A 25,156-nucleotide genomic window follows, 5' to 3' on the forward strand; every position below is an offset into this window, starting at 1 on the left:
CTCAATGTCCCCACCCATGTTTTAGTTCAATGTCTCTATTTTTACCCAAATGTTGGATATTTTAAAGGGATGAAGAGTAAAGAAAAGCAAATCAAGGCCAAAAGAAAACAATTTCTGTGTCTGTGCTGTCCGAGGATCCACACGATTGGGTGGGAGGGAAGAACCTTTTCCAGAGGGGTTTCCACCCCACTGTCTCCAAAATCTTGATCTTTGACCCAGTTCATCAACATTTGACAGCAGAAGATGCCCTTGGACAACAGGAAATCAAAATTGTGCAATCACAGAGGTTGGAAAAGACCTCCAAAACTATCCAGTATTCCTTGATGCCATCAGAAGATAGGATTGAATGCAAAAGAATTTTTGGGGTTGAAAGTTAACAAATCTGCTTTCCCCAAGGAATTCCTAATGTCCATTTGCACTCCAATATTCCTGCCCCTGCATTCATTCAGGTGCCCACAGGGGGCCAGGAAGATGTGGAGCCTCCCAGCCAGGTGTCTTCCCAACACGGATCACCAGGACCACGGATCACCAGGGCTCTGCCCAACGGGGGTCACTGGGGATCATCCAACGCCGATCCTCCCATGGGGGATGGAGCTGGAGCAGCGCACAAAGCTCTTCCCACACTCGGGGCACTCGCAGGGCTTCTCTACTTGTGGCTCCCTGGGCTGGGTTTGCAGCCCCTCCTCATGCAGCATCTGTGGTGCTTTTCCTCCTCCTCCATCTGGCCATGGATTGGGAATGATAAAGCCTGGTTTGGGGCAAACCAAAGTGGGAGTGCCTTGGAGTAGAGGCTCCTCCTGCTCAAGTCCCTCTCTAGAACTCATCAGGAGCCTTGTGTCCACGAATCCAAAATATCAAGATTCAGCCCAAACAAACTCTCCCAGTTCCCCATGTCTTGACTCTCCACTTTTGGGGTTCCAGAGGTTTCCCTTCCCTGTGTTATAAATGCAATGGCAAAATATGGTCAATAAAAAGCAATTTATTATAAAACAATTTAAACACCTGCAACGAAAGGGAAAAACCACAATAAATAGGTCAGCGTAGCGCTGGGTGGACAGGGGTCTATACCCAAGGTATAGGTGTTCCCAAATCCACGATCGAGGATTCTCAGGCCTGGGTTTTTATAGGGATTTTGTGTCCTGAGGCTAAATTCCAAGCAGGCACCATTCACCAAAGGTCCTTGATTGTTGGATGAATGGATTTCCTGGCATTGGAGAATAGAGTTAATAGATGTCCGGGCAGAGTCTCCTCATATGTAAAGAGATTCTGAATGTTCCTTGATTTTATTTTGGTTCGGGCCATCAGGATGGAGTGGTTGGATCGGGTTGGAGCCGATGAATATCTCGGCTGGGCTTTTCCCTTTGTCCAGTCTGATTGCTTCCCCAGCTGTGGTCTGCCAGGTGGGGTGTTCAGGTCCGGCAATGGGTATCTCCTCCGAGCTCGTTCCTTTGTCAGCCTGATTGCTTTCCCAACAGTGGTCTGCCAGGTGGGGTGTTCAGGTCCAGCCATGGGTATCTCCTCCGAGCTCGTTCTTTTGTCAGCCTGATGGCCCGTGTCTTGCTCATTCTTTTCGGTTGATGGGCGACGGCTAAGATCTTTATCTGGGTGCCGGCTAGCGTTGTTATCTCCTGAATGGGAATTCGCGACTAGATCTGGGGAAGGACCTTTTTGGCCACACTGTATTTTCTATTTTATATTATTATTATAGCTACCAATATATTTATTTGGACCTTTACGAATTTTTATTCATAAGTTTATCTATTACACCTGGGATGATGGGGGTCCTCTCTAGGGGTTCTCCCTTCTCTGGGGTCCTGCTTAAGGATGATCAGTGGTTTTCATGGGGTCCATGGGGTCCCTCCTCCCCTGATACTCTACTTTGAGATCCCAGGGATCCCAGGGGGCCCTGCTCTCCAGGCTCCCACCTCTCCATGCTGCCCAGATCCCCCAGCTCCGGGATCGCTCCTCTCTGCTCTCCCCACTCTGGGGGTCCCAGGGGTTCCTCTCCTCTGCGCTCCCGGGGGTCCCCAGGACCAATGTCCTCCCCCAGCCAATACTGGGCAATGGCCATGTGGACCCCAAAGATCCCCCAAGGGGCTCAGCTTTGGGGTCCTGCAAGATCCAAACCTACACACCCAGAGAAAAAAAACCTCCCAGGGATGCCAGATGATATTTGGGGCTCAATTCCGCACTCTGTGAGCTCCAAACTCTCAGGACCCCTTTCACAGATTTGAGATGAACTCCTCCCTGTTCACCTACAGGACGTGGTGGGGGTGATGGGCCCATTTCCAGGGGTGCTCCGGACATGGGGCACTGGAACCTCCAGCTGCTCATCCTATTCCTCCTCCCGCTCTTCCTCCTCCTGCTCTGCCTCCTTCTTAATCCCACCTCCTCCCCAGTTCCTGCCTTCTGTATATTTAGAGTGGAGAACCTTGCTTGTTTTTAGAACTAGAACAAAGATTCCAGATGGAACAAGCCTTGCTGGTTTTACTCAGCAGTATCAGTGACTACAAGTCGTGTTTGCTTTGGTTTGCTCCTGTCCGTGTTCCTCCTCCATGTTCAGGCTGGGCTATGGGGTGACCTTGTTTGCTGCGTTTTCAGAGTTCCTTTTGGATCCTTTGGGCAATAGGCTGTGCCCCGGGAGGATTCTTTGTGCTCCTTTGTGACACAGGAGAAGCTTCCAGGCGGTTTTTGCGTGAGCGGCTGCTGTGGTGTCACAGGAACCTTGCCACGTCCCCGTGGTGTTCCCGTTGCTGTGGGACACGGAGGCCTCAGTGTCCAGAGCGGCTCTGGGCGCCTGCTCGTTGCCAGAGGATCCTCCTGCCCAAGGCATTCTCAGCAGCCAGCCCAGCCCCTGACGGGTGTCCTTCTGTGCTTGCAGGGGTACAGTCTGCAGACGTGTGCAGCGCAGCCAAAATGATGCAGCAAGTGGTTGCTGCAGTTGGCACTCTGTTTTCTGTGGCTTATTCGGGGTATTTTTTAACCCACTTGGCACGTAAGTTGAGGTTTTCCCTCGGTGCAGCATCTGTGGCTTTGGGCTTGCTGTGTGCTTTCTGATCTTCCACTGGAACGGAGTTGACTCTGTAACCAAATTGCCATGAGGACACGGTTTGGGAGAGCTCCTGCCAGCAGCTGCAGCTGAAAAAGGGGGTGTCTGCAGTCAGCGGGGCGTTCACAGCATTTGCAATGAGGCCTGGGGGGGTTCTGTTCCCTCAAGCGGGGAGTCTGTGGCAGCGGAGCCTGGAACTCCCTCCATTTGCTGCTCCAGCCAAGAGCTGACACAGCCCAGTATTTTGTGCTGCTCTCTTGCTTGCTGTGTGAAGGGCCTGTGGCTCCTGGAGGGATGCTGTGAAAGCAAAATGCTCTCTCAGGGTTGCCTTGCTCATTTCCCACCACAGGCAGTTTTTTCCTAACAACATCTGGTTCATGTTCCCTCTCCCATTGCAGGACACCTCACGCGTGGATCCCGAGCAGCTCCTCCTTCGGTGAGTGGGAAAGGAAGCTTTGGTGTTCAGAATTGTGCAGCAAGTTGTGAGCTCAGCGTGTGGCAGCCAAGTGCCAGCCTGGGAGGCTGAAGGAAAGTTCTCGTCAATGTCTTTGCAGCAGCAGCAGCAGCAGCAAAGAGATCCCTGGCAGTTTTCTCCTTTTCTGCTGAAGAGCTTTTGAAGAGCTGCAGGACTGGTTTTGCAGGCAGAAGATTGCTTGTTGGCTTTAGCCATGGTGGAATATGGAATTCCCAACAATAAGTGGCAGTGTCGACTTGAGCCCATTGTTAGTTTGAACAGCTCTGAACCCTATTTCTGCTTAGTGCAGCTGGATGTGTAGCTGAGGATAAAGAAGGTGAAAACTGAGATAGAACTTCCCGTCCCTCACGCTCCCGTGTGTCCACAGGGCACCAAAGCAGCATCAGCACCTCCTCTGGCTCCCTCTGCTTGCAAAGAGGAGGCCAAAGAGGAGGAAGAGAGCAGTGAACTTCCCGCTGTTCTGGGAGACGAGGGCGAACACCCCGCGGTTTGGGAATACAACGGCGAGGCTCCCGCGGTGTGTGACAAGGACAGTGGACATCTCCCGGTGTGGGACAAGGACGGTGGATGTCCCCTGGTGTGGGATGAGAATGGCCAAGCTCCCATGGCGTGTGACGAGGATGACGGCAATCTCCCAGTGTGGGATGAGGACAGAGGACATCCTGTGGCTTGGGAAGAGGATGGTGAACCTGCAGCATTTTGGGCAGAGGACAAGGAACCTGTAGTGCTTTGGGAAGAGGAGAGGGAACCTGCAATGATTTGGGAAGAGGATGGGGAACCTCCCTCTGCTCCTGAAGAGGACACTGAAGCTCCCTGTGCTGCAGGATCCTGGGCTGAACATTCTGACAGCAGCACAGCCTTGCAGCCAGAGGGGAGCGGGGAGTAGAGCCTGATGCAGCTGAGTACGTCTGCTCTGTTCCTGTGTGCCAGAGCAGGGTGCTGTGTGTGTGTGTCAGCATCAGCTGCACCCAGTGTTGCTCTGCAGCTGAATGGCACAGAGTCATTTATTGTCCTTCCCCAGCTGAGAGCAAGGGGCTCCCGGCCCCAGGGAGTGGGGCTGCATTCTGGCTCTCATCTGAGAGGGAGCATCTTCCACGTGGTTTCTTTCAGGGAACAGCGTGAGCGTGGGGGAGCCTGCCGAGAAATACCTGGAACTGGAGCAGATTGGCCAAGGGTAAGTGCAAGGCAGTTACTTCTGCACAAGCAGGGCCCAGGTATTTTGCTGGTGCAGGATCCAGTGAGAAGTCAGGAGAGCTCCAAACCCCTTCAGACACTGGGGTACGATGCTGCTGTCTCTCAGTGCTGATCAGAATTGATAACTGTGGTCAGAAGGCACCGTCAAAGGCCCCTGAGGCTGGCAGTGTCCTGTCTGCAGCAAGGAGCGGGACCTGGAAGATCTTCTGTCCCTGGAATTGGATTGCCTAAAAGAGCAACTCATCATGTGGTGGTGACTGTCAGAAAACAGTTCTCAGGAAGATTTCTTTCAAATGCTTTGTTTCAAAAAATATCCATCAGTCAGGATTATCCACATATTAGTTTAGAAACAGAAACCAGAGATGAACTAAGAAGCCCTCTTTTCAGCACATGTAGCAGACCCCATACATTCAGTAACAGACACAGAGCTGCTGCACTCGAGGGGAAAATGCATCACCTGCCTGCTGGCAGGGCCCTTGGGGATCCTGCAGGTGTGAAGGCAGGAAATATATAAAGGATGAAATACATTCTTTTCCAGTTCTTCAGACACCCACCCCCCACCTCAGGTTTTGAACTGAAGGAATTCAGTGTGGACATCTGGGATTTCCTCCAGCCCTTTTCCTTCGTGTTGGGCCTCAGTTTTCTCTTGCACACCTTGCATGGCAGAGGGCTGGTGGCTGCTGTGCTGTTGTTTGAAGGGTGGATGCACTCGGGTGTTTTGTGAACGCTGCAGGCAGCAGAGATCTCCTGTCTGGGCTGGCTTTCACTGCCAGGGCCTAAAGCTCTGCTTCTTTCTTCTCTGCTGTTTTGTCTCCAGGGCTTTTGGAACCGTTTCCAAAGGACTCGACAGGGCCACTGGAGGAGAGGTCAGTGTCAACACGCCCAGCACGTCTGGCAGCTCTCGAGGCCTTTCCCCTCTGCTGGGAGCTGTGGCTGGAGCTGTGGGGCCCAGCAGAGCTTTCCTGCACAGGCTGCTCCTCTGAAGGCAGAGCAGTGTCAGCCTGCAGAGCACAGCTGGGACAGACTTGGTCCTTCTGAAGTGCCCAAAGGAAGGCAAGGAGGGCAGCAGTGTCTGTCAGAGCAGGACACGCTGGCCTGGTCTTCATGTCTAAAAGTGTGAATGCATCAGCTGCTGGAGACTGAGGCCCAATTTACCTTCATCCCAGCCTCGGACAGGAACACTTTTTCCATCCTTCCAAACTGGGCTCAGTTTGGGATTTTAGTCTGTTGGGGGTTAGGTGTCCTACCTTTTGTTGCTTTTCACCTATAGAATATTTACCCATTAGTTGCAGGGAAACCTGATTGCTGGTATGTGAAAAACAATGTTCACTTTCCTGGTAAATTTTAAAATGTTTAATAAAAAAAGACAATAGGAGACAAAAACAATAAAGCAAAGGGTTCAAATAGCCAGATGCATGGCACTCTGCCAAGAGCACACCCGGTGTTTTGGGAACACCCTTTATATATAATTTCTGTCACATCAACCTGATGCATATTCATAGACCTTTATGCATATTCAAACTTTTCTATTAACTAATTTACATTTTCCAGGAAGTGTTTGGCATGGCCACTCCTTGGGTCCACCTTTTTAGAGCATGCATGTTTCTTGGCTTGTGGTTTTAATCTTCTTCTTATCACCTTTAAATTTGGGCCTTGGCTCCTTCTTTCCACAGATGGTGAGTGTTGATAGCAGCAGGGTCCCCATCATCTCTTCACTGGAGGTTATCCTAACTAAGCAGACAGTTCAAACATACTGTATCAACTATTACAGCAAAGCCATTTTAACATTATACATACAGCATTCATCTTAATACTTGCGAAAAGCCAATATGATATTATGTATCTGTAACATGGTACTTACTGAGTGCTTGAGAAACACAGAGTGTTGGGGAAGGTGAAACAGGGAAACCTTATGAATGTGATTGTTTGGCAGAAGATTCTAAAAATATGAAGGCTAGAATTGAAGTAGCAATGAAAGCCTGCTTTGAGTCATAGGATACTGAGTACTGGTTAACCAAAGAACAATAGCTTAGCCAGCTAGAGGAGAATCCCTGTTGATAAAACAATGTCCTTCTGCTCATAGAGAATGCAAAGGTCAAGAAGCAAGGAAAGAACTTGTAAGGTTTTGTAGAATCTAAAATGCAACACTGTATGTTAATATAGGGAAGCTCATAGGCTGTATGTAAATTCTTTAGTGGGTGTGTCTCATGGTGATTGGTTTCTAAGAATTAGAATATTCACGATAGAAAAAGATATATTGGATTGTAACAAGAACTTCGCTCTCTTAACTCTGACCCCTTACCTCTTACCCCTTTACCCCTCTCCCCCACTCCTAACTCTCAGCCCCCTCTCCCTGCTCCTACCCCTCTCGTCTTCCCTGCTCTCTCCCTCTGCTTTTTCCCTCTTTCTCTCTGCTCTCTTACTCCCTCCCTCCCCCTTCCAACCTCTCCTCCCCTGCTCTACCTGTTCTCTCTCCCCTCCCCCTGACCACGTGGACGCCAAGGCTGGTGGCGGACACGGGTCTCCTCTCCTTTTACCCTTATAATAAATTGCTTATACTTGAACAGCTTGACCCTGGAGAAGTCTCTCACCGCGAGCGAGCGTTTTTTACACTCCAATAACAGAGTTTGGCTAGGCCCAACGGGAAAGGGGGGCAGGAAGAAGGAAGGTCAGGGGCAGCTGGTTTTCCTTAGGGCTTCAGAAGAGGACACACTTAGAGCTGCAGTTACTGGGAGAAGGGAGTTTGCCGTGACCCAGACAGAACTTCTTTTTCTTCTGTTCTTCGTCTGTGGGCCCCCTGCACCCCACTCTGTCCCGCTGGGACTGCTGCAATGCCAGCCACAGCCACAGAGCTTAATACACCTCATCCTCTGGCCTGGGATTTCTATTCATTTCTGCCATTCCAGCTGGGTGTTTCCGCAGAGTCCGGCAGGAGCACTGGCATCCAATAACCTCAGGGGATTTGTGAAGCAAAGCCTCTCCTCCATCCTTTCCTGTATCAGCTGAGAAAGTTGTCACAAGGTCCTTGGTTCTGTTTTGTTATTAATGCTATAGTTATTGTTGTTTCTTTGACTTGTTTTACATACTAATGAAGAACTCGTGTTCCTATCCCCATATCTTTGCATGAGTGTCGCCCTGGAAATTAAAACCTTCCGATAATGTTTTCATAGTTTTAGTTACTTTCCCATGAAAGTTCTATAAGCATAAGTTGTTTATCACATTCCTTCTAAGAAACATCTTTTGATGGACATTTCGCATGAACAGTGTGCTTAGGAAGATGGTAACTTAATTATGCAATCCCTGGTCATTGTTGAGAATCTATAAATACTAGAGTCAGAGAATAAAGGTGCTGCTTTTCTGTACTGACACTGAGAGGCGTTTGTGTGAATCATTTAATGTCATTTAGCGACACTTGAGAGCCCCTTAATTTCAAAACTGTAGTAATTTGGAGGGAGGAGGTTTTACATTTTTCATTCCAAGGGAGGCTCCTGCCCTCCCTAACAGACACCTGTCTTCTAAACCAAGATATAGTCCCACTGCACCTGTTTGCACAGAGAGAGGGAAAGAAATGAGAAGATGGATGTCCAGAGCAAACCTCTTCCCTAAAACCTGCAGCTGTGTTTGGGTCTGGTGTCAGTGGCAGCTGTGACAGGGATTATCTGAGCAATGGATGTGCACGTTTGCTTTGTTGTGCTATCCCAAACAGAGCAGGGACATTTGAAATCATGGCCAAATGCCATAGAATTGCAAAAGGGTTCCCAGCTGTTTTGCTCTGTGTGCACAGAAATAGAATTACCTCCTGCTTGCAAAATGTGTTGGAATAATAATCCTGAGAGTGCTGAGGCCATCTGAGAAGACTGTAGGTGCAGAGAATGTTGTTAGAGCTCTGAGGCTGACAGCTGAGGCACCATTTCTGCAGAGCTTACAGAGCCAAATGTCTCTGGCCATGAGTCCTGTAACAGCCCCCAGTGAGCAGAGCAATGGGCTGTGGGAATGGCACTTGCTGAGCTCTGGTGTCCCATCCCAAGGCAGTTTGGCACAGCCCGGCTCGGTCGCTCCAAAAAGACTCGCTCCGTGTTTGCTGTGGCCTCCTGCCACAGACTCCTCCAGTTCAAGGTCTGCAATGTCCCTTCAGGTGGCCATCAAGAAAATGAGTCTCAGAGGGCAGAACAGGGAACGAGCTGTGAATGAGGTCGTGGTCCTGAAGGACAAGAAGAACCCCAACATTGTCAATTCTTTGGACAGGTGAGTGCTTCAGGTCTTCTCCCGTGCACGGACCCTGCGTTCATCTTTCCTGGCATCCCCAGTCTGTAGCCTGTTCTGAAAATGCCTGACCCGGCCATATCTTCCCAGAACAACAGCCTGGCACTTCACTCCTTCCATGTGCTTTTGTTGCTTTGCTTTGGTTTTTTCTTCACGTTGACCCCATTTCCTGTGTCTTACAAGTGCTGATAAACCCTGGTAGAAATTATTTTCCTTGTCTGCTTCTTCCTAGCCCTTTCCCATTGCTGCAGATGCCAGGAAGACCAGGTTCTTGTTCCCAGAAATGCCTCATTTGCCCATTTTTCAATGGCCTTGCCTATTTCTGAAGGGACTTTGTGCAAGGTTTTCCAAGCATTTGCCTGCTTTTTTCCCAAATGTTGCATGGCCTCTTCCCCTGGATAATTCTGGAAGTTGTGTTGCCTTGTTCCGGAGGGAATGGTGGAACTGATGAGTTCAAATGTTGAAGCAGCTGGGGGAAAGTGTTGTGGTTCCACATTGAGCTGGGCTGTTGCTAAAGTGCATTTTTCACCTGCTTGCCATCTAAGGCCTCTCCTTTCTCATGGGTGCCTCCTTCTGTGGCAGTGTGCCTCAGGAACAACAAAGAGTTAACATTGTCCCACCTCAAACCCCTTGCGAAGGGCAGCCCAGGTGTTCTGATTGGGTTTGAGTCCCTGGGGGGTTCTCCCTTGCTGTGTTTCTACTGGTCCCTGACCCTGAACTCCACCCTCAAGGGTGGAGACCCCCAAAGGTTCTGTCCCTCAAAAACCTGTGCTCAGCCTCTGTTCAGGGCTCTCTGTTCTGGACCTGAGTTTGTTTTCATGCTGAATAAATGGTTTCATGAACCGGGAGCCCGTCTCATTGGTGTTTCATGCTGGTCCCCAGAATCCTGCTGCTTCCCTGGACGAGATCCTGAGGTTGCAGACTGCAACATCCTTCTCCTTTAGACTGCGCAGATTCCAAGGCCTGTGCAGCCTGGCAGGAATGTCTCTCCATCTGATTCTGTCCTCTTTGACAAGTGACCTGGGAACAAAACTCCACTCCAGGCTTTTCCCTGGGGGAATTGAGCAATGCACATTCATCTCAAGGGTGCCATTGTTTTCCTCTTCCAGCTTCCTTGTTGATGGAGATCTCTGGCTGGTGAGGGAATACATGGATGGAGGAACTTTGCAGGACGTTGTCAGACAGACACGCATGGCTGAAGGAGAGATGGCAGCTGTCAGTCGGGTGGTGAGGTGCTACGGCGGAGTAGATGGTAGGGGGGCCGTGACCTCCCTGCAGAAGCGTCTTTAAAAAGACAGCCCAGGAGCACAGGCACATCCCTAGCCCAGTGAGTGATTTTCAGCTCAGCTCAGTGGCAGCTCTCAGGCAATGCAGAGAGAGGGACTGAAGCGCTGTGTGGCAATCCACAGAGTGCAGGGCCCTCTGTGAAGGGAGCCAGGGACAGCAGCTCCCTGAACAGGGAGAAAACTGGGGTTTATATAGGGAAAGAGAGGGGCAGGAAGAAACTAGTAACAAATAGGATACAAGTAACTTGGTAGAGTGACAGGGAGAAAACCAATGAGATACAACAAATCAACATACAGACTGCAAAGGTCTCTGGGTGGGACACTTTCTCATTATGAACAAAAGTATCTTGCTCAAAGATTGGCTCTTCAAGGGAGTACCACAATGCCTTCATTGGCCGACTTTTCAGCCCCCACAACTCTCCCTTCTTTATTTAATAAAAAAGCCTCTCCCAGAGACCTTGTAAGTAATTTCTTGAAATAACTGAACATACACAGAAAAATGAAAATGATTCTAAAAACCCAAAGGATATTTCTTAATAAATATAAACAATACATTATTATTATTATTATTATTATTATTATTAATATTAATAATAATAACAATAATAATAATAATAATAATAATAATAATAATAATAATAATAATAATAATAATAATAATAATAAATAACACCACCAACAACAACAACAATATAATTCATATCCTTAATATAACTGAAGAGAACCAACCCAACCCTTGAGTCCCTGAGTTCCAAAGATGTCATCAAACCACTGGGGTTCCTTCTCGGTTTTGAGTTCCCAAACCATGTTGTGGAGTCTTTGGATGTGGGCGTGGATGCCTTTGCCAAAGCTCGATAGATTTAAGCAGCTCAGCCCTTCAAACTCCTCACAGCTGTGTACATGGGCAAGGAGCAGGAAGTCTATTGCAGTTCAGTTTTGGAGTCTCTTCATCTGCTAAAAGGTCACTTAATACAGTGGAGGTCAAATTGGCCTGTTTACCAAGCCAACACTCCAGATGAGAAAGCTCACCAAGGGCTTTAGCAGCAGCTACCAAAGGTAAAAAAGCTAACATCACTACCCTTTTTGTGTAAGACCAATCTTTGATTTGGCTATCACAATTTTCATTCAATTGAGTCAATTCTCTTTTTTGGTGGGCCAATTCATTCTTTTTTTGCCAATCATAAATCAAGGTTGAATTTGGAATGAGGATGGTAAGCTGGCCAAGTGTACAGGAATCTCCCTGGAGTTAGGAGGGGATTCCTGCTCACACTCTGTCCCCACAGATCAAGAACACTCCTCAGGGTAGCATTTTGAGACGGCGAGAAGAGGCAGATTGTGTGCTGCTGGTGTAATTGCACCACTTAAATTGATTATAAATTTTATTGTTGGGCAAAACATTTTTCTTTGTCTGGATTGCACTATGATATTCGGAGGCAGGCCATGCCTTGCCTATTGGACAGTAGTCAAAATTTACACAAAAAGTGGCCTGGGAGGACCTCAAAAGTTCCAATTCTTGGGGTTCCTCTGGTGCATGAGGCAAGATCCTCGTCCACTCGTCCCAAGTATCTACCGGATTGGGTTCTTTCCCTGTGAAAGGATATTCATGGGGCTTCAAAGGAACCCCTACCAGGCAGGATGCTAGAAGGTTGGTAGTGCTGCCCATGGACAGGTACACACGGTCTTGCTTGAGTCTTTGTGAGGGTGATCCATACTTTTTCTTTGGGCTGTGCTACCAGCCAGGTATCTACAACTGATGTTCCAATGAGCAGCCAAAAGAACTTCAAGGGGACTTGGTTCGCCATACCAGGTAGTTGGGCCATCTGTGGTAGGGTTTTAAACAAAAGAAGATTAGTTTTGAAGGAAGGGGGGGTAACTCCAAGGTCAATTCCCCCATCCAATCCCCAATTTTTCTAAAAAACTATATAAAATGATCAGGTATTGGGGTTGAGGTAGTTATTTGCTGGTGAGGTCATTCTGTGCAGAGGGGACGCATGACCAGTCACCAGCAGCATTAAGGTGCATTTCAGTGCATCTAAGAAAGAGGGTAACATATTGTTGCGGCGCAGGGTCAATGGTAGAGTACCGCAACCTTCCCAGAAGCATCTCTGGGAAAGCCGCTTCGGACAGCGCCACACACCCACACAAACACTCACGCAGCTGAGTGGACAGCAGGATAGATGCAATTGGAGTCAGTGGCAAAGAGTTGAGAGGGGCCTTTGTATGGGTTCCAGGAGGACAGTTTACTTTTTCTGACTCGTGAAGGGTCCAGGGACAAAGGGCCCAGAACAGGGCTGTGCAACATATTTTGTACTGGGGGTGGAGAGCAACTGGGACCAATGAGGTTAGGGCCAGGGGGTGGTACAGAGGAGGGTCGAGGGTGCCAAAGCCAATCAGTCTGAGGTAGGGGAGGGATTAGAGAACTCGGACCAATGGGGATCCAAGGACGAGAGAAGGTTCTCGGGATAGGGGAAGGCCTGAGGAAAGGAGGCAGGGAAGGAACCACCCAGGGGGAGGGAAAAGAGGCTGGCCAACAGGCCAGGGGGAAGGGTAGAACTGGGGTACATGTATCATCAACAGGGAGACATCATAGGAGAAGCCTCAGCCATTAAATCATAGTGGCATCCCTCCAAGGGGATTTAGAACTTTCCTGGATAGGGGGCTCACAAATCCCCACAACATTTGGGTAAAGGTTTTAGGGAAAGAGGAGGAGAGCGATACGGAAGGGAGAGGGGAAGGGAGTTTTAGGAACTTTGCTTATCAGGCGCAGCAGTGTCTCAGCTCTGATCCGGTGCAGAACTTGATCTTGTTTGAGATCTGGTGATAAGCGGAGCAGTTTTCTGCGGCGGCAATTTTCAGCAACGTCTCCATTTCCAGGCAGCGCTGGCTTGTTGTTCTTGAGGACCTGTGTGTGTCTCAGTAGGACATGAATGGTCTGGCACAGATGTGGTGTTTAAGGGGCCCAAGTAAGGTTTTATATTTTTTCCTGGGAGCCATGTGGGACCAGATGGTGTGGACACACATGCATACCCCCTTCCCCAGGTAATCAGTGAGAAAGGTCCTGATGTTTGTTGTGATTCTGGATCTTTGATCAACACATGGGCTTCTCAGTAAGCTTAGCTTGGGTTGAATTGGAGAAGTACCGAATCACAGGGTGGGTCAGGCTCTGAGGATGAACAATTTAGGAAATTGATGACATTAAGAGCTTTGCATAGACTCTCAGTGGAACGGATGGTCTCTGTTCCTCCCCGCTGTTGATCAAGGACTCTCTTGAGTGTCTGATGTGTCCTTTCCACAACTGACTGCCCTGTGGAATAGTGAGATATGCCTGTGGTGTGCTTTACCCCCCACTGATTGAAAAAGCCCCTCAGTCTGTGAGAGGTGTAAGCAGGGCCATTGTCAGTTTTTATTTGTTCTGGGACTCCCAAGGTGGCAAATGCAAGGAGAAAATGCCTGATGGTATGCTTTGCATTCTCTCTTGTGTGGGCTGAGGCAAACACAGCACCTGAGAATGTGTCTATGGACATATGGACATATTTTGTTCTTCTGAATGAAGGAATGTGGGTTACATGCATCTGCCACATTTGGCAGTTGTTGAGACCTCAGGGATTAACCCCGGAATTCATGGATGGAACTTGATACCTCTGGCAATTGGGACAGGTGGCAACAGTTGCCCTAGCTTGATCCCTGGGTAGCTTAAACATTAGATTTAGCGCTGGGACATTCATGTGGCCTGTGCGGCCTGGGGGGGTCAGGTCAGACCCCAGCGGTCTCGCAAGCGGGGGACAGGAGGCCGGGGGGCTCTGGGCCGGGCCACAGCTGCTGACATCTTGCCAACACTATGCTCCCCCCTGGCCCACACCAGTGGCTCCCAGCGGCTGACAGACAGAGGGAGGGAGGGGCCCAGCACAGCCTGAAATCCATCATAATGACTGCTGCAGCCACTGCCTATGACCATCTGCAGGCCTGGCAAGATTTAACCCTTTCAGTGCACAGATGAGACCTACAGACCACGATTCTCCCCTGGAGAGAAAAGGACAAAGTGGGGACACGTGGAAGACAATGTGAAAACACTGAGGTCAGTAAAGAAAGAGTCAAGCTGTAGATGGCAGGTGAGGATACGCCTTAATTTTGGGTTGAAAATTCTTTTGGTAGGGCCATGGAGATGTACAATGATATACTGAAATATCTCCTTTAATTAATGAGAGAGTATGAGGGGATGACGTATTCAAACTGTAGATGTGAGCAGAGGCATCCATTGATGAGGCCAAGCAGATGTTGGAGTAGCTGTGATCACGTAAGAAACTTGAACAGAGAGATGAGAATGATGAAGACTTTGCCCCCAGGGAGAGAAGAAAACCTCTGTTCCCAGAGATGATCACAGAGACAGATGAAAGAAATTTTGACTCTGAACAACTCATCCTTAAAATAATACCCCATAAGTTCATGGCCCATAGATACACCTGTAGTAGGGCTGTGAAAATGGGAGGAATTTCATGATGCAGAACTTTTCCAAGGCAGCTGCTATTTGTGTGAATGAAAAGCTATGAAAAAGCTGTTTCTTGTGGAGAAGTCTCCATGGCATGGCAAGAGAAAACTCCCCTCCCTACAAGAATTGATGAAAGACTATTGTATAGTTAGTACTGATTTAACATCCCAGGTTTTGTCTCTACTTTGTCAGGTGGGAAAGAAAAAGAAGTTGGGCAGAGAGAGGAAAGGTCTTTTGGAGGTTTTATTCTAATGCTTCTTGTAATATTCCTGTTAATAAAGTTTCTTTATATCTTTTAAGTTTTAAGCCTGTTTTGCCCTTCCCCTAATCCATATCTCACAGCAAGAAATGAGTAAGAGTGCTGGTGGTTTTAGCCAGCATTAAACCCACCACATTATTTGGTGTGCTGTCCGGGAAACTCAAATTGGCAAATTCAAACCACTACACCTGTAAAATAAGTTTCTATGTCTGAGTCTATTGCTTCCACAATCCATTTTCTTGGAATAATTTGTTTCAGAAATCCCTTGATAACTGATCCAGTGATTGCTGAGGAAGTCAGAATCGCTTTTACCACCCTGTTAGCTGCCCTGGTGTCAGCAGAAGATATTTAAGCTTTCCTGCTCAGGGCATTTCAGTGCCAGGCTTTTACAAGCACCCCCAGCTCAGCAGGTTGAGCTGACCATGGCGGTGGTAACCTGGGCATTGTCTAATTCCCTTTCCTTAACAATAGCAAGTCTTGTCACTCTTTTCCCTTCTGCTGCCCTTCAAAACCCATCCATAAACACATTTTCTCCCTCAGGCCAGGAAATACCTCATAAATCTCTCCCAGCCTGCGTCTGGAGCTCTGTCATTTGAATGCAGTCATGTTCTCTTTATCATGTCCACACCATAACACTGTGGCTGTCTGGGGATAAAAAGTCATACTATGTTCTGGCAAGAACAGAGAATCCTCATGTCCTGCAATTCCCTAATAATACTAAAAATCATCATAGCTCATTTTAGAGCTAGTTAATGTTACTTCTGAGATTCACTGGACCCTCTCTGGGTCAATTCACCACAAACTTTCAGTCAAAAAAGGTCCCAAATTTTCTCCACTATTTGCACTTTTTTTTTTCCCCAAATACTCAAAGATGCTTTTTAGCCTGAAAATGAAGCCATTGCACAGCGGCTTCTTCTAGCACTTCTTGTCCTCCTTACTGGAGCAAGTCATCCACATCCTGCATTAAGCCAGTTCCTGGGGGTGAGGAAAATTCCTTTGATATTTCCTGCAAGGCTTGCCCCAATCAGGCCGGTGCCTCCGTGCATCTCTGCAGAAGGACCGTCCATGTCTTGAGCATTTTCCCTTCTACTTCTTGTTTCCACTCAAAGGCAGAATTCTGTTTGCATCCTCTGGGAGTGGGCAGATCCCCAGAAAGCATCTTTTGCATCAAGTTCTGAATGGCAGCAGTGTGAGGAGGGCACCTGGTTCAGGATGGTGTAAGGATCTGAGACTGTGGGGTGCCTCGGTTTCATCATCTCATTTCTTCTTCTTGGGTCCTGCAGCATTCTGTGGATTCCGTTGGATTTCTTGTTTGGCAGGATAGGAGCATTCTAGGGAGCCATCCCTGGCTCCCCAAGCCGTGCCTTGAGCAGGACTCACAGACAGGCTGTGAGCCCTTCCTTCCCTCCCTTGGAACAGGGGATTGCTTTTCGACACCTCTTGTCCTGGTTGCTTCAGGGAAATTTGGAGAGGCTCCATATCTAATTTTGCCAATTTCTCTGGGGCTGCCCACACTTCTGGATTCACTTCAGCCTAGGCCTTGCCAGACATTTGACACAGAGGTACAACAGAACCAGCCTCTGTATCACCTTTTGCAATATTGATTTGCATTCTCAATTTAGCCATCAAATCCCTTCCCAGTAAATTACAATTACAATTAGGAGCAAATAAAAATTCATGCTGTGAAAAATAAGCTTCATGCTTTAGAATTTTCAAAAAGTTTAATAGGGGATAAAAGAAGGGACAAAAATATCCAGTGCTGGGGTGTCTCTGGCTGGTTAGCCAGAGAGCACATTGGAGATTTGAAACTGTGTTATCTTTATGCTGTATCATTTCTGAGGCTCATGCATATTCCTGTGGGTTTTAGTCAAACTTTCTTGGGAACTCCTGATATTTCGGGTTCTCTTCTTGTTTTCTTTGTTAGGAATGTGGGAGTAGGGAAGGGCTTCAGGGGGAGCTCCAACCTCATCAATCACTGCAAGATCCACACTGAAGAAAGACCCTACAAGTGGAGCCCATACCCTCACTCCTCAAGGCCCAGTCCTTTGCCTTGTGGGAGATGCAAAAGCATCTGAAGTGAGGATTCCACTGACCTCTGAGGGGAATTTTTCACAGGTACCTCTCTTGCAGTGACTGTGTGTGTGCCCCTGCACATATACTATAGCAAATCTAGGAGAAATACTGCTTTCTTAGGTGTCTAAGTACCTTGGATAGGAAAGTTAAGCCTGTAAGCAAGGTTCAGTTATAGTTATGAACTTACTTAAATGCTGCTATGTGTTGTTCTTTTGCTAAGTAGTTAAACGTAAGTTATAAGCTAAGTTTTTCTGTTAAGTTGCTAAGCACAATTTGGAAGTTACAGCTATAAGTTAAGTTAAATGAAGTTAAGTATTATTCCTCTATTGGATTGTTAAGGTTAAGTTATAAGTTAAGTTAGGTATAAGTTCAGTATTGTTCCTCTGTTGAATTTGTAGGGCTGAGGTATAAGTTAATTTATAAATTAAAGTAGAAGATAAAGTGCTGCTTGTGAGAAATAATTTAGAGAACTCGAATGCGAGTGCTAAACTTTGGTCAGTGTTCTGTTGTAGACTGGTTGTCTGTTTCAAGTTCAGGTTGTTAATTCTTTTCTTGTTATGTATTGGTTGTACTTACCTTTTGTTGTTATGTCCCTGTCCCGTCGGGAAACCACCGCCACTGCTTCCCAAAATGGGGTCCCCAGCCCTGAGGAGGAGGATGACATAAGGGCTTATATGTAAACGAGACCAGAGACTCATGGGACGCACACAGACTAATAAGAACCTAGAGACAATGAGCCACACTAAAAGGAAGAAATAAAAACAGCACCACCGAACGAGGAAGACCCAGAGGAGTGCCCTGACTTCCTCCCAGGAGCTGACATAACCAAGAAGGAATTCGACCAGGATGACATCCTAGACTCTGAGTCAAAGAGGTCGAGCATTGCTGCGGATTCCCATCGGGACGGAAACTCTGACTCTGACGTGTGGTAAAGTCAACCTTCTCCTCTGCCTGGAATCAGGCAACAGTGGTGTTGTGTGTTAACCCTCGGGCCTCCACCCAAGCTGGTTCTTCAAATAAAGGCATTAAGAAGGACCTGTAGTCCTGCCTAATTACTGCACAGTGTTGTTAAGCTTTTAGGCTGTGTTCCTTTTAATCCATGCCTTCACTGTCTTTTGTCCCATGCACCTAAACATGACACACACCTACCCACACGCCCCTAGAGAATTCTCAGTTCATGTCTGTTTTGGTTGCCTGGTTTTTGTTTGGTTTTGTTGTTGCTTGTTTTCCCTTGCTGTGCCTTAGCTGTCCTGTAGGCAGTAGAGTGAATCTTGCCAAGGAGCCTGTTGTGTTTTGTTGCCAAATATTAAATCTGACTTTTGCTCGTTGCCTTGCCACTGATTTTTAAGCGATCTCAAACACTCTCATTCACAACAGCACCACAATGTCCTGCACCACCAAGGGCCCTGACAGGTGCTCGTGTCACAAAGGGCCACACCCGGCACCCAACCCCAGAGGGACAGACTGGAACCGGCATGGAGCAGCCCCGGACTTGTGGCCTTGTAGTCCTGGCCATGCCCAGAACCCTGGGAGGCTTTGGCCACGTTCCCAGCTGACAGCCCCAGCCCGGCCTGCAGAGCCCTAGGGAAGGAGGAATTGACCACCCAGACGTGCCAGGGCCTTGTGGGCAGTGGCTCCGTGTCCTGTGGGAGGCCGGGGACAGGGGGTGTCCCTCAGGGCTCTGCCTTTGCCTCAGGGCTCATCCCTGCCTTGGTCAGTGGCACCCAGGGGCACCGAGTGCAGCCTCCGTGCCTTTGCAGGGCACAGGGAGCTGAGCAGGGCAAGGGCACCACCTGTGGGGAAACACCGAGTGCCTGCCCGGGGCAGAGCCGGGGCAAAGCCGCGCTGGAAAGCCGGGAGAGGCTGCTCAGAGCTGGCCCGGGGACTTGGGCACCTGGGAGACAGAGCCTGGCTCTGAGCTGACACTGAGCCAAGTACCTGAGAAATGACAGCAGGTTTAGAAAAAGCTTCTCATTTCATTATTCTGTATTTTCTCAGTGTGAGTTTTTATGGGGAACATTTTCAATGTTCATTTTATGTTTTGGTTTTTTTCCCCTTTAAAAGGAATTCCATTGTTTTTTGTTATTTGTGGTGACGCATGGGCTGGGAAAATTGTTGGTAATGGACATTTTTATTCAAAATATTTTCAAAACTAAAATTTGACAAGTCCAGACTTTGACTCCAACAGCCGTGTTTGGTTCTAGGCTGCTCTGCTTTTTACAGTGAGATCTCAGTAATTGCAAATCCAGCAGTCAAAGCCTTTGAAATATGGAAAAGTTGAGAATCAGGTTAAAGCCCTTGGAGAGGTTGCTCTGTCTGTACATTCCACATCTCCCCTGGTGTCTGTTCAGCCTCTCCACTCCTGTCCTACACGCACATTACTGTATCCAGAGTTCAGGACATGCTTTTATAGATAGATAGATACATGTGATTACTGTATATACAATTCTTTTGGAGTGAGTTATTGTGATAGTACATGCCATGATCCTCTGCTTTGTGCCCAAAGAATGGTTCTTGTATCTTTAAACCTGGGAGCCCGGGACAGATGTGTGGGGGACCAGGGCCGTGAGAGGATCCTTGTTCGCTGCGCAGGTGTTTTGAAGCCTCGTTGCTCAGGTTTTCTGCAGCTCTCTCTGAGCACCGTGGTTTTCTGTTTGGCTGAAAAGCTTGTTTGGACCAGGCAAACAAAGCATTTTTTTCCCTTTCCTTAGTTCAGAGACTGCAGTGGCGAGCCTTGGAGTGCCTGGAGGTGAACTGAGCAGCTTCTTTGTGGGAACCCGGGGGCTCCGTGCCGGCAAGGCCCTGGTGGCACTGGAAGTCCCCAAGGCTGTGGGTGCGGAGCTCTTGGGTGAGCGGGAGGGGCGGGAAGGGAACTGGCACGGTGGGAACTGTGGGGAGAGAAAGGGAAAAAGGGAAATGGGGAGGTGGGACCCCCAAACAGATGTTGGCTGGCGACTGGAGAGTTATGGGAAAGGAGGAGGGAAATACGGAAAGGGGTAAAAAAGAGGAACTGGGACCGTGGGAAGAAGGGTCCCATGGCGGCCGTGGGGCACTGGGGCTGTGGAGTCGGGGCTGTCCCGGAGCTCTTGGCTACTTGGTACTGGGGGGGCATTCCCGGACCTGTGTCCTGCACACACAGACGTTTTCCAGGAGATGGGTAAGTTCGAGGGTCACTTCATTAACTGCATCTCAGAGAGGGGAATGCAGAGATGGATGAGGATCCCCAGGGATTTTGGGGCCAGGATGAAGAGTTGTGTTGAAACAGAGAAATTAAGAATTAGGAAGAAATGCTTGACTAAAAGGGGGGGGTTGACAAAAACCATACCTTGACACCCTAATCCACCAGAACAGGAAAAGAGTCAGACTGCAAGATGAGATAAGGAGCGGGAATACACAAACAAGATGCAAAGACAAAGGCACCACAGGATAAAGGGGATTCCTCGGACCCTAAATCGGAAGGAAGGGATTTAAAGTCCCAAAAGGTGGCCAAAGAACTGAAAGGGGCATGGAGCTAATTGTAATATGAAGTGAGGACAGGCGGGGTTAGGAAATTAATATTTATTAGGCGTATCGTGTAAACCTAGTCTGTAAAAGATAAAAAAGGAAAACCAAATCAAAAAGGTGTGCATACTTTTCAGAGGAGATATCCCCGATGCACCTCAGCGCTGAATAAATTCATACCTACTCGTATAACTACTCTGTGAGTTATAGAGTTCCTTTTATTCTGCGTATCAGTGTAAGCCCTTTGCTGGAGGGGGCAGGGTCTGGCTGAAGCCCTGCCGGTGCTCCTGGTGCCCCCGGCTGGAGAATTGCCAAAGGCTCAAAATGGCTTGATCCCACCTCAAAATCCTCAATCACACCCCAAAATACACGATCCCACAGAAGTCCCCAAACCCCCAGGAGGGGTGGGATGGGGATTGGGACTGATGGGATGTGGAACAGATTCTGCTTCCCAGAACAGAGGAGGATAAAGAGCAATAGGCAGAATTGAGGGGGTTTCCCCCACTGACATTCTCCAGCCCTTGGCATTCCCAGCTGCCAGATCCCTTGAGGGAATCCAGCCCCTTCTCACCATCCACCGTGTTTAACCCTTTCCTTCCCACTCCCTCCATTGTCTCCTTCTCTGGAGAAAGACTCGGATCCACTGACTCCTTGCTCTCCCCTCTGGACATGTAGAAACCTCCATTGATTAAATATTGTCACTCCTCATCTACTCTGTGAGCCTGCAAATAATGGACAAAGCCTGCCCCTCTGAGGACTGGACTTTTTGTTTGTGTTGTTGGGATTTTTTAAATATCGATGTCTCTTGTCCATTTCCTCTCCAGGTTGGGAGAGGAAATCTTTCAGTGTCGCTGTTGGGCACAAAATAAGGAGCATGAGTTCAGTTCCACAGCAGAAAGAGGATCATCAGAAGGGCTTTTCTTCGGAACTTTTCAGCCCCTTGTATAAGGTATTCCGATACAGGTTTAACATGATTGGTAAAGGGAACAACACCTCTCTAGTCTCATTGGTGGAACAAGAGTAAACACACTCATCACAGCTGTACAATATTGTTTTGAGAATCATAACTATTTACAAAAATAGTCCTTGAGAGAGAAAGGTTCTCAAGAGACTTTCCCTTGGGAAGAGGACTTTTCACTGACATGCTGAAAACTCTCTCAGACTCAGAAAATCAGGTCCACATTTTAGCTCCAATCTTTCACTGTCTGCCGAGTGAGAATTTAGCACCAGAGACTATACCAGGCACGGAGCCACAGGGACATTGCAGGGACGTTTCCTTGCCCGTCACAGCCTCAGCTGGGCAAGTACAGCCTGTGCTGAAAACAGTCAGTGGCAGAGATGATTTCTGCTGAATCTTGTCTGCCTCCAAGGAACTGGTTTGAGAAGAAAAACCTTTCGATTTGCTGAGGCAAAGAGATAGAAAGGCAGTATTAAATTAAATAAAAAGCAAGGCCTCTTGGAACAGCATTTGTCTTTAAAAAGTCAGAGCCAGCCCTGCCCTCTTCAGGGAGTTGTGCCCTGCTGGCTCCTGCTCAGCTGCTCTCACCCAGCACCCCCAGGGCCTTTCCCAGAGAGCCCTTCCCAGCCCCTCTGCCCCAGGCCTGGAGCTCTGCAGGGGCTGCTGTGGCCCCAGCACAGGATGCCACACTTGGCCCTGGGGAACCTCCTCCACTTGGCCTCGGCCCATCACTCCAGGCTGTTCAGATCCCTCTGCAGAGCCTTCCTGCCCTCCAGCACAGCAGCACCACCCACTGAAGCCAAGACTCCAATTGCACCCTGTGACGTGCCGGTCGTGGGTGGAGGAAACAGATTTGTGTCTACTGTTTATCAGACAAACAGCCTTGTTTATTGTTTGGAACTTGCTTATGAACCCGATTCAAAACTCCCGGGCTCAGATAGCTCATTGGCTGGGATCTCTCTCCGCCCAGATCTCTGGCCAGCGGTGTGCTTTCTACTAAGCTTGAATGAGGATGGTGGAGGGTCCCCTGTAACTTATCCAGGGACTTGTTCTGGCATGAACTAGGCTAGCCAAATTGGATTTGTCTTATGGTCAGATTTACCTTGTCCAGTCCACGCCAGCTTTACTGTGACAATATTGTGACAGTGAGGCTCCATTGCTGATGGAGTGTTCAGGGAGATTTGCTCATCTCCATCTGCAGAGGGGCTGAGAATCCCTTCCAAGGATCTATGGAAATATCTAAAACTCGTGAATTTATCCCCATTTAGGAGAAAGTGGCCCAGCTATGGTGATTCTCTAATTCTGCAATGAGCACCAGCCAACCCAGGGCCCCATTTCTGACATATAGCCAGTCTGTCCACCCCATTCCCATGCCCTCATGAGACAAACATCACCCAAAGCTCTTTTTTCCATCCCATACACGGCTTTGAGGCTCTGTTGGGTAAAAGATGCCCTGTCCCTTTCGAGAGCAGGAGTGTCTGCTGTGGTCAGCAGTGTGAAAGCACAGAAGGGGTGGCACAGAAGCATCCTGTGGCAGCTGCCTCAGGTGACTCCAGAGTTGCTGCAGCCAAAGAGATGCTGATCCTAGGAAAAGACTCCTCAAAGGAGGGGATATGCTCCCTCGATGGCCAACTCTTCCCTCCCTGCAGCCGCATCCCACCTAAGTCTACCCGAGCCAGGGTGATGGGCACACATTACAGCTCCTTCCATCTTCCTCTTCTTTAAGGAGGCAGAGAGGTGACACAGCCCCAAGAGTGCCAAGTGAAGGGGGAATGTGGTGTTAGGAAGAAACTGGAAAGAACTAAAGAAGAGGGAGAGAAGAACAGTGCCTCTCAAAAACAGTTTCTCCTTAAACTGAGAAGATCAAGACAAACAAAATTAAAGTGGGACTCCCAAGATGTCTCTGCTCTCTGAGCTGAAGACCTCGCTGGCTGCTCCAGGCTGGATTGGCACACTGGGAGCACTGGGAAGGGGCCCCGGCTCAGGGCACAGCCCCACGGCCCCCACGGCAGCTCCAATGCCCCGCCAGCTGGGATGGAACGTGGGACGGGGAGCAGGGGAAGGCTGCCGGTGCCAAGGGAGCACGAGGCTTGACAAGCACTTAATAAAAACCCCCTGAAACTATAATGACCAACACTGGCACCCTAAATACTAGTGGGGGTCATGCAGGGATATCTCAGAGGAGGCTCTGCATTGTTGGAAGGGACCCACAAGGACCGAGTCCATCCGTTAACGTAATGGCTGCTGCGGGGTCAAATCACACACTGGCATTATCGTCACCTTGCCCCAACCCAGGTCACATTCACCTTGGAAGCACTTGTTTGTAGTCTGTATTCACAGTGTTATACCAATATAGATATAAAAGGGTAGTGTATAAACACAATGTCAGAAGAATGTGTTTGTGGAAATCTGTTTCCACAGTGTCATATCTACATATATATACAGGCTTAGTGTATAAATGTGTAGTGCAAGAGAAACAGGATGATTCCTGGAATAGTTCCCAAAGGTGAAAGAAACCCCCAGCCCATGAGGTCATGAGATCATGAGATCATGAGATCAGGCACAGGAGTGCAGAGCCTGGCCTGGGCCAGAAGGTGTCAGGCCAGGCAAGGTCCTGTCCCCTGCTCAGCCTTCCCTCCTCTGCAGCTCTCCACCAGCAGCTGGAGAGTCCAGGAAGCAGCAATATCCGGAATGGGAATATTGGAGACATCAACAGCACCCGGGAGAACATCCTCTCTGAACTGAGGGAAGTTCTCTGCCCTGCACAGTCACCACCACAGAACAGCACCAAGGCTTCTCCACTCTAAAATCTTTACCAAAATCTTGTGGCATGCCTGGATTGGAGCCCCAAACGTGGCTCAGGGTGCCCCTTGGGATGAAGTGGCATCTTGGTGACCTGACTTGGCTCTGATCCCATTTTCAAGGGGCCGAGGGATGCAGCATCTGCCTCCAGGGCTGGACGCCGGGCAGGACCAAGTGCTACTGGGTCTCCACTGGCTACGACCATTGGAGCAAGAGCCGGGACGACTGCAGGGATCATGGGGCCATGCTGCTGCTGCTGTGGGATCGGGATGAGCTGGTGGAAGGAATGATGGGGGATGGGAATATGGAAAAGACACGGGGCTGGGGACTGGTGGCACCCCGGGAAGGGTGAGGGGGTTCCCACAATCCTGGCATCAGCCCCCACCCCATGCCCAAGCCACCCAGGTGCCTCTGGAGGACACGGGTGGAGCTCAGTCCTGGGATCCATTGGCCCATCAAGGTTGGCTTCTCTTCTTCCGAGCCAGAAACTCCTGAATGAAACCCTGCAGAAATCCGGGCAGGGCTTCTGGATTGGGCTCTTGGTGCCCCCAGCCGGGACGGGCTGGATGTGGCTGAACGCCTCCCACCTGGACTGGCACCGGTGAGCACCAGGGGCAGGTGTCACCAGGAGTGGCTGACAGACTCTTGGGGTGACCCAGGCTCCCTCCTGGAACCTGCAGGTTCTAGCTGGACGTCAGGGAGAGATGTGGCGATTGTGGGATGATCAGGACCAGCAGAATCATCCCTCAGCGCTACGGCGAGGAATTGCAGTGGATCTGCCAGGGAGAAGCCACCAAACTCTACCCTGGG

The 25,156-nt window shown here is 49.0% G+C and overlaps 1 pseudogene; it reads left to right on the plus strand.

The window, feature by feature from the left end:
* Positions 1-441: 441 nt before the first annotated feature.
* Positions 442-24,951, plus strand: LOC131588468 (uncharacterized; annotated as a pseudogene).
* Positions 24,952-25,156: the final 205 nt, after the last annotated feature.

This window comes from Poecile atricapillus, chromosome 26 (genome assembly GCF_030490865.1).
Source record: "Poecile atricapillus isolate bPoeAtr1 chromosome 26, bPoeAtr1.hap1, whole genome shotgun sequence".
Taxonomy (NCBI): Eukaryota; Metazoa; Chordata; class Aves; order Passeriformes; family Paridae; genus Poecile; species Poecile atricapillus.